Here is a 9,211-nt window from a genome sequence, read left to right as displayed (position 1 = left end):
GTAGCCTTGAAAATCAATAAATAGAGAGACTCTTGTAGATGGATTTTTTTAATCCCTGGCACTCTTGTATACATAGCTAAAGTCATCATTTATAACTTAGGGTTCTTCATAAAACTAATTAGGTTATGGCTTTGAAGAGTTCACTTAGGGATTAGTGAAGCCTGGTCAGACTAGCTTTTTACCTGATACTTCATCTATTAAGATCTTGTTCTACTGGTTATTGATGTTCACTAACTATAGATCAGGAACAAGATAGATAAAAATCACAAAGTTTTCTTTGTATCAGACTTTGTGATTTCTCAAGATAGATATCTAAACTCTTTTCTAATTTATTTGGATTTCTCTTGAGAAGTAGTTAGTGATCTAGGCTTCTCTTTGATAAAAGTGTAACTGTTTCGGATATACAAGGTTTGCTAGATTTATCTACTGTAAACAAATAAACCTAGATTCAAATATGTCAAAAAGGAAATCAAACAGGCTTGTCTGTTAGAGGAAAATGTGTATCAAAAGTCTTCACCGAGGTTGAAGCAACTCTTAGGATATAAAGGACGTCAACTAAGGGAATCAAGTGCGTAGGATCTTGCGAGATCCAAGAGATGTAAAAAGTACGGCTGTAGTTAAATTGCTTAGAGGGTTAATTCAGTCTCAACTACATTCCATTCCGAAATTTGATAGTCAACGAGTGTATGTAGCGGTTTAATACAGTGTATTTTCAAAGTTGGATGAGGCCAGTTGAACGCACCTTGATCTCATAGGAAGTGGAAGTAGTTGAGTGATGGATAAGTGGGGATCGTGTAAAATGTTGAAAACCATGTCCCTACTACGAGGGGAAGAACGATCAGTTACACCCATTACTTCTCTGCTGCCACTAAATGTTCACCTTTACTGACACTTTCTCATGATAGGCGTGTTGCACGCAGCACGCTGTAAACCGCCATACCAATACCCTGATGAACATCCCCCAGTTTGTGACATGTTTGATGTATCGAGTATTTGTAGAAAAATATGCAGCACGCTGCTGAGTGGGTCTTGCCTGTAAGACCTAATTATTCTGACTAATCACGCACAAGCTAGGCGGCAGGCAGTTATATATGACAAGTCAAGTTGTGAGACTCTCCGTGAGAAATAACATGTATGCTCTTAAGTTGAATAATAAGTTATTCATGAAATCGATATTTATTGAATATCGCTTGTAACCGATGCATGTAAAGCATCGCTTTTAAGCAAGCAACTCAAAATAATAAATGCTCATGAAGCATCGTTGTATACATCCCGTCTTTGTTGGTCGCGGAACCTAATGTCTTAAAAGGAGCATAGCCAGCCATCTTCGAGCGGCTGCCAGGAATCGCTTGGGCAAGCCGGGGGAAGGTCGATCGGCTCTCATGGAAGAGTAGCGACTGGTGAGCACGACAACGCCTTATTGGTCGCCCAGAATTAAATCTAAGCCGGTCAATTTGGCTAGCCAAGTTGGATGGCTGAGATGATTTGAGGCGGTTGCATACTGTCGTTGATTCAATTCAAGGTTTTTAAAGCCGCATGACTGGCGCACTTTGAATGATCGGTTTGTGTCATTGCTGGCGTATTTGAAGCAATGCGATTGGTCGGGGCTATTGTTGAGCCGCCCATGAACATGACCGTGCCTTGACAGTTGCTTGAAACCACATCTTGGTCGGTCGATTCGGCTAACGAAGTTGGACGACCGAGATTGCTTTGCGGCAGTTATACAATGTCGTTGGTCGACCTCGAGGTTTTGAAGCCGTGTGACCAACCTACTTTGGGATAACGGTTAGAGGCGTTAGTTGCTGTTTGTGAGCAATTCGATTAGCCATGGTTGAAGGAAAGCTGTCGGTGAGCATACTGGAACTTCATTGGCCGGAAAAAACGAAATCTCAGCCATCCAACTAGGCTGGCTAAGTTGGACGGCCGCGATGAATTTGAGACTTCCATGGCCAGTCTTAACTCGCTAAACCCTTTATTCAACAATGCAACTAGCCTACTTTTGGACATCGATTAGGGTTGTTGCTGGCGGGTTAGGATAATTCCTATTGGTTGGAATAGTAGTGGGCCCGCCGGTGAACACCATGGAGCTTGTTTGGTCACGCTGGGAGGAGGCCAAGCTTGTTAAATTGGCCGGCCAAATCCTGTGGTCGTGATTATTTTAAGACTGACATGGGCAGCCGATATTCGATTCCTTAAGGAATTAGGTGTGTCAACCAGCCAACTTCCAACTTTAATTAAAAGTGTAGGATGCGCATTTAGAGCGATTTGATTGGTCGACGGGAAAGAGAGGTTGGCAGGCAGAAATATGGGAATGGCAGGCCGATGGTACGACGACGATAGCTAGGGCGAACCGACCCGCGAAGTGGCGCGACCGCGTCCCTTTTGCTGTTGCATTTACCTGCCGCAATTCCTCTTTATTTCTTGTTTATCAACTTTTGGTAGGATTTTGCTCCTACTAGTCCATGGTGGATCAATCTCCTAGCTTACCTAGGTTTGGTCTCGACCAATAGGGTTCGAGATATTGCGCAGGCCGCAAAAACCTAATTTTTGTAAATTGGTAAAATTAGGTTAAAAAATTAAATTTTGTGAGCTGTCACAATATTAATCAAATTTGATGATTTCTATGCGTTGTCACAAAATCACTAATTTTATTCTCAGAGAGCAGCGCAGCGTGCTTCCGAATAAGTACTTTCATGCAAATCTTAATCCTGACACTTCCGGACATTCATGCTAGTCAGCTGCAAGCGAACATTAATCGTCATGTCATGTCAAACTAAGAGCTCAGCTGGGGAACATAGCATAGGAAAATACTCAGCAGGCCATACATTAGTGGATAATGCAGGCGAGAGATTAAATACTCATTAGGCTCTATATTAGTGAAAAATTCATCTAGGAGATTGAGTTTCAATACAATATGAAGAGCGGCATATGCACTCATTAGATTTTAATATATTCTTCAGACTCCTTGCGGAATATAGACATATCAAGGTCTACTATTTCTGACACAGGGTCAGCTTACAGTTTTCGCCCTAAACTAAAAACCACCATGAACATTAAGTCCCCTGCTTAGCACGTAACAGTGACATTGTTGCGGGGTAAGCACTAGATGGTGACAGACGAAAACGAAATTAATAATATGAAGTAGGTATATTTACCAGGAGAGATACCAGCTGGTTTGAACTTCCTTGGCAGTCGTACTGGTGAAGCAGCTATCAATCAGGGGTTGCTAACAAACTACCGCTTATCGAACATCAATGGTAGGAAAAGAAAGCGAGCATGTCCGGTCAAGGCCTTTGAGCTCAACCAGGTTCTCCCCATTTTCGTGTACGCCGACCAGCAGAAAGATAAGTTCATCTTCGTATTTGGCTGTGAGTGTAATATCCACGAGTAATTGATCAAACTTGAACATTTAACTCATTGTGAATGACTTTCTTTGTAAGCGGCGGTAGAGAGAGCGTAAATGACAACAAATAAATCTCCAATAATTATGATCAACAACAATGCGAGCAAGGAGAACTCAAGGTAGGTATTCTTTCCTATTTTGCACATGTATCCACCCAACAGTAACAAGGAGCGTAAATTATATTTTTATTTTTTTTTGGTAAGATGTCACCTGGAGATATTCCCCATGCTAATCCAGGAGGCATTAATGATTCCAAAGACATGCCAAATATAGATGATGACTTCTTCGAAGTGTCCTATACGACTGTTATAGTTCTTCTTCTTGGGCCAGAGGGTGTAGAAACTGTACCATCGATCTTCTCCGAAATGGTGTAATGAGGTTTTGTCTCCAGAAGAATGAGTGTCCAGCCTCTCCAGTGGATTTAAAAATTTTCCAAACTCCACTGCGCTCAATTGCAAGAGGCCTTGACTTTAAGTTGTATGGTGTCTGGACGGCTGAGTCGTAATAAAAATGTTCTTTAAACTTCTGAGAATTGACTGGAACGAAATTGTATTTATTATGACTCTTTAGATCATAGGCATATTCTTTCCCTTCTGATTGCGATGATGATATGCTTGGAATGCTTGTATGGGAAAATCTTCCGGAGCCTTTGAATGAAGTAGACGAGCAGAGAGGCGTTCTGTTGTCGAGCTGCTATCAAGTCTTCAAGGACTTCGTTCCAAGCAACATCCTTTGAACCATCTTCTTGTTGTATGGAATGGGATGCGATTGAGCAGTCTCCAGTTACACTTATGTTTGATTACTAGAGCTGTATTTTTGAGTCGGCTTGGGAATACAACGCGGTCTTGTAAGGAGTTGTAGATGTGTACTATATCCAAAGTAGGCTAGTCAAGCTGCATTAAAAACCTTATTAGGTTAAATAAAACTGTCTGTGTTAGACACAAATTGATCTCAATCGCTCGACTTAGCTGGATGATTTGACCTGTCTAGATTCAATTTTGGTCGACCAATGAGGTGCCGTGACTGTTACATGTCATCCCTCTCCTCGACGGATCAATCACATTTCCACAGCTCACATATACAACTACTGATGATCGATGAAAGAGGGACGGTAAGGCTCCTATAAAATTAATATAAACGACGCATGCGACTGTCCATACGAGTCGCATGTGCCAAATGTTTTAAAACATTAGTTATAAAAGGATCTGCGATAAATCCAGACCGTCCATTATAAACTATATATTATATTTATCGTTTGTATTATTAATTTAATAACACAAATTATTTAAGAGCACCACGTACTAGTCTTCAAGTTCTTTTCATGGAAAGCATATAAGACTTGACCTACCATTACCTATCTGCTGCATGACTCGCATTTGATTGGTCAAAACCTGCATGTCTTACATGCATGATCAAGATCACATATTTACTTGATTAAATGACCACATCTTCTTATCCGCCTCCCATAACTACTCTTTAGTCGAAGAGAGGTGTTGGAATAATCACGTTCCACTACATAACTTGCTGACCTATCCAGGCCAGGATAGTTGAGAAATTCAACTTATTTTATAATTTTTACTCGATAAATCAACAATGTCACAAATGGAGGATGTTCAACAGGGTATTGGTATGGACGCTTAGAAAATGTGGTGTGAAACACACCTATTATGATAAAGTGAAAGGACGAGCGGATAATTGATGAGTAGAGGAGTAATGGGTGCATAACCGTCATGCCATGCCTTAACAACAGGGACACGGTTTTTGTCACTTTGACACAATCTCCACTTCTTCACTACTCCACAACCTTCATTTCCTATGAGATCAGGGTGTTCTACTATCGCTTATTATAAAATAGATTTTCAATCTATTGAATAGACAATCAACACAAGTATCCAGAAAATACAGAGAATACACAGCTTATCATTTTACAAGTATTTTTATCTTCTGATAAATAGTCATAAAGAAACACACCTTACAGATCCTATCACAATGATATCAACACCTTCTTTGCATTCCTCCCTAAGGTTAACCCTTCTCCTTCCTTTGTGACGGAAGCAAGACTAGAACGACCATTTCTTGTTTAGGCCAGAATTATAAAAATTGACCTCTCGAATCTAAACTACTCGTGTGCAGTATATTTTTTTGGGGGTTAGACTCGTTTCTAATCAACCTACACCACTTTTACTCTTTTCTCTAGAATCATTTCTTGCCTTACTACAAACTGACGACCGTAGTGGGAAATTAATCTATCGGTTACAAAATACATTCCTTAATTTCCCAATCTTTCATTTTTAATTTTCTTAATTTAAAAATGGTTGATCTTAGGTCTGGGTCAGTAACTAATCCTATCCCTAATGCTGCTAGCGCCAATAGTGCTCCTGGTTTCACTCCTTCTGCCGTTAACACTAATGCTACCAATACATCACCTTCCACAAACATTTGCGCCACTAGCACTCTTCCTAATGCCACGATTCCTACCACAAACACAGTGTGGGCCTCTAACACTTCTTCAGGTACGACACCTCTTGTCACCAGATCTATTACCACCCATCCTTCTGGTCGAGATGCTGGAGGAGCCAGAGACAACCAGCCTCCTCCTACCATGTCTTATTTAATGGAGAGGCAGGATATCCTTGCTAGGTTTCAGTCAGACATGGATACAATCCAGAAAGAGGTACTCACCTTTCTCAAAATATTAACAGAGCGATTATCACCAGAGCAACATCAATATCAGACGGAGCAGAAAAGGATTTCTTTTAATATTGCTGGTGCAAGTACTTCAAGAAGTCACATCTTTGTAGATGAAAAGGCTCGTGTTGTCTATGAACGCCTTTGAAAAGAAACCAAGAAGCCAACTTCATCATACGAGAAGACATAGAACGACTTCTCCAGAATCGAGGAAAGGAGCGATCAGCTACCAATCATCAGCACCGGCCTCCTTACCCTCATGAAGTGCAAAGAATTTATTTTCCCAGAGGATATTCATCTCCTCAGTTCTTACTTTATGATGGAACCGACAATGCTCGTGAACACATCTCGCATTTTCTAGAATCATTAGGTAAACATGAATACAACCATATCCTCCGCCGGAAAGAATTCTCGAAATCAAATACTGGAAGAGCTTACACCCGGTACAACAACATTGTACCAAACATCATAGCCAATTGGTGTGAGATGGTTAACGCCTTCCACAAGAAATATTTCTTTGTATCCGAGAAAATCACCTTATCAGACCTGGAAAGGATGTTCCAGCGAAGCAATGAACATTCCAATGATTACGTCAAGAGATTCAGAAATTCAAGCACTAGATTGTCATGACCCAAATGTAACTGAACAACAGTTGGTGGAATTGTGCATCGATGGCAGGGTGCCTATCTATCGTTCTTTGCTGAAAAATATACGATTCCAGACATTATCTAAACTTCATGAGACCGCTAATCGCTCAGCTACAACAACACCTTCCTTGTGGAGAGGACTAGACCTGCCAAGAACAAGGAAGCACATGAGACTCGAGGTAGTAAGCGCCTCATCAACAAGAAACACAATGTTCAACCCTCGGTGAATATTTTGGTTGAAGGAGGTAAGAGGAAATATCCAACTACAGATCAACATCCCAAACGTACAGCGCCAGCATCACAAGCATCTCGACAGCCTTAGAAGGCTAATCAAGTGACTATGACCAAGCCCCCAGCTCAACAACAGGAAACATGAGAAGTCGTATCTGCCCCGGAGTTTCCATTCTCAATTGAAGAGGTAATTGAACCCTTAGAAGCATGGATACAAGATGGTGCTATCAATCTACCTCATATCATACGTCCACCAACTGAAAAAGAAATGGAAGATCCCAAGTACTGTCGTTTTTATAGGTTCGTCAATTATCCAACAAGTTACTACAACATATTGAAGCGCATCTTTAAGGAAAATGTCGACTCAGTGGAACTTCACTTGGGCATTGAAAGAGTACACATAGACCCCCTTCATGTTAAGAGTTGCATGCTTTCTGGAGACCCCATCTACAAAACCGTACAATCAATGATGAAGCATATGTGCGAGATTATTTATATATCCAAGGAACAACGTCAAGATATACTTTCTTCCTTCAATTGTGTTGTATCAGGAAAGCGACTGCTTTCGGTTGATAAAGCTGCTCCTAAGCCTAAGCCTCAAAAGACATGACTGGCATATGTGATTGGGGACTCTTAACCACTGTTAACCTCAGAGATGTTTAGTTTGGAAAGGCGTTAATTGATGCAGGTATGGTCCTAAACATTGTCACTATCCAAACTATGAAGGTTGTGGGAATTTCAAACAAGAAGTTGTACATTGTCCATTTACAGTCAGGGATTCCAAAAGGAAATCCATAAGCGCTTAAGGTTACATCACTCTTAAAATAAGGATAGGAGACACCCGAACGCATGACAAGCTCCATAATTTCAAAGAAGATCCAAATTATAACATGGTTCTAGGGCGTTTATGGATGCATAACAACAAGGCGAGACTAGGTGTATCTTCCATACCAATGTATACACCTCCGAGGATTTCCAATGAGTCGTCAAACCGCGAGACAACATATTTCCAGAATATCATTAGCTAGAAAATGCGAAGCAACTGCCTGGAGAAGATACAAGATCATACATCCGAAGTTTCTGTACACAAGTAAGTCTTGTTGAACAACTCCCTTTACAACCAGATATTACTTATCCTATCCAGACCTGGGGACTTGATCCGACTATCAATCCAACCGTGACTAGGCGATGTGAATATAAGGCTGGTCCTTTTCAAAACTTTATCAAATATTTAGAAGTCGTCTCAGTTGAAAATAAGAAATCCAGACACCAAGTAGTGGTGCAGATCCCAAATCTTTTTCAAGTTGGATATATGATCCTAAGGATCACTACTGGTACTCAGCTTGATGCACCAAATCTCCCAGAAGGTAAAGAAGCTCCTTACCTAGTTGCAGAAGTCATACTGGATGAATACTGTAAGCTCATGGGTACTGTGATGAGTGCCAAATATTGTATATTTCTACACCTTTTTATTGGAAATTATCTCATATTTTGTGCTTTAAAATCATATATTATCCCAAATTCGATATTTTCATTGTTTTCAAGAATAAATACTTGTACTGATTAATTTTGTGTTCCTAGGTACTAAATAAAGCTTGGATGAATTGAGAATCCAAAAGAGCAGAGAAATGGTGGATAGCGACTACGGAAGAGAGACAATACAAAGCTCCCGCAAGAAGATCGTGAAGCGCTAAGGAAGATCGCGTAAATAGCAGCCGCAATCCGCTTGCACTCGCCCCGCAAGCCGCTTTCAAATCCTAATCCGAGCAGTGGGCTTGGTAGAGAACTTAAACCCGAAACCCAGATCCAAGCATGTTCGTACACCCGAGCCGTCAGATTTGTTGAAGCTGCTTATCATCTAACAGCTCATCCTTTCAGGACATCGACATCTGATGCTCTCAACCAACACTCTAGCCACCTCTATTATTTCCCCTAGTCGAGCAAAACCAGACCAATTCCATTTCATCCTCTTCTCCGTTTCACAGAGCCAACACCTTCAATAACTCCTCCGTACACTGAGCACAGCTTCACCATCATTAACGCCACCATTAACTCCTAATTCTTCATCTCTCTCTATTCTTATCATGAATAGTAATCCTAGAAGATACGCTTTAGAGAGATAGAGTTAGGGTCTGTACAAGTGGGGGAGCATCGATTCAATGAAGCGAAATTGAAGACAAATAAAGTCAATAGAATATCGTTGGTGAGTTGGGTTCTTCTTAATTGTCGAATTGAAGAAGCA

This window comes from Papaver somniferum, chromosome 6 (assembly GCF_003573695.1).
Source record: "Papaver somniferum cultivar HN1 chromosome 6, ASM357369v1, whole genome shotgun sequence".
Taxonomy (NCBI): Eukaryota; Viridiplantae; Streptophyta; class Magnoliopsida; order Ranunculales; family Papaveraceae; genus Papaver; species Papaver somniferum.
Note: the sequence above shows the minus strand (reverse complement) of the source record.